General features: G+C 39.2%; 1 protein-coding gene across 4 annotated transcripts in view; it reads left to right on the top strand.

The window, feature by feature from the left end:
- LOC103462988 (nuclear receptor ROR-alpha-like) overlaps positions 1-1,099 on the top strand; it is a 49,885-nt gene that overhangs the window by 37,962 nt on the left and 10,824 nt on the right. The gene's annotated exons all lie outside the window — the stretch shown is intronic.

Raw genomic sequence — 1,099 nt, 5'->3', positions numbered from 1 at the left:
CTAAACCAACATGGTGTCCAACTGAACCGACCCGCTGTGGCAGCCTGGACGCGTCAGGACGGGTCCACATGTAATTGTAGACGACATTTTATCTCTTTTAGAGGCAGCATGTTGATCCTCAGATCCAAACTGAATTTATTAGATCTTTAAAGCAAACATACAAGTTGAGTCTGATCCCGGAACGTAAAGTCAGTTTGATCCGTCAGATGAACCGTTTCTTTGCTGTCTGTGGATGAAAACTTTCCCGTTTGTTGTGTTAATGTTGCTGCGCTCTTACATAACGTCCCTCTGCTAAATATAGCATCCGAGAGGCGAGCTGTCACTCTGAGAGTATAAATACACTCAGTCAGGTTGGCTTTGAGCTCCGACACTTCATCAGAACCGTTTGGGTCCTTTATCACAGAATCAAGGCCTTGAAAGAATGTTTGCAGCTTTTCCAGAATAATTATTCTCCCTGTGCTCGTATAAAAATACCTCAAAACACGTTGAAATAGTTGGAAATGATGTGAAACGACTACATACAACTTAGACAAAAAGAATTAGAAACAGAGGCGAAGTTCATCACAAAGTATTAGATGCTAAAAAGATTTTACGAGAATAAACTCGTATTAGAATAAAGTTATAATGTTATGAGAATAAGGTGATAAAATTGAGAAAATAAAGTTATGGTAGTACAAGATGTGAGAATAAAGTCGAAATATTACAAAAATAAAGTCATAATAATATGAATTTGTTGTTATTTTATGTCATTTTCTTGAGCATGGCCCTAATTTAAACCCGGGATGTCCTCGACTAAACTTGTTTTTTTGTTACTATGGTTACAATCAGCTGAAATTTGATCTTATTTAAAGATTTCTACAATGAAATGATGAACTTGAAATGAGATCATGTCAAACTTCACTAATTTAAACACCAAAGTGTCGTAATTTCTTCCACTCCTGTCTGCTAAGAGGAGGAGTGATGCTGTGGGCTTCTCCATTGGTACTTTCTGTTTATTTGAAAAAGAGAGGGAGGCGTCCAGGAGGCATCCTGACCAGATGCCCGAGCCTCAACTGGCTCCTCTCGACGTGGAGGAGCAGCGGCTCTACTCTGAGTCCCT

Source organism: Poecilia reticulata, linkage group LG3 (assembly GCF_000633615.1).
Source record: "Poecilia reticulata strain Guanapo linkage group LG3, Guppy_female_1.0+MT, whole genome shotgun sequence".
In the NCBI taxonomy this organism is placed as follows: Eukaryota; Metazoa; Chordata; class Actinopteri; order Cyprinodontiformes; family Poeciliidae; genus Poecilia; species Poecilia reticulata.
The sequence above is the reverse complement of the archived record's forward strand: the minus strand, read 5'-3'. Positions and strand labels throughout refer to the sequence as shown.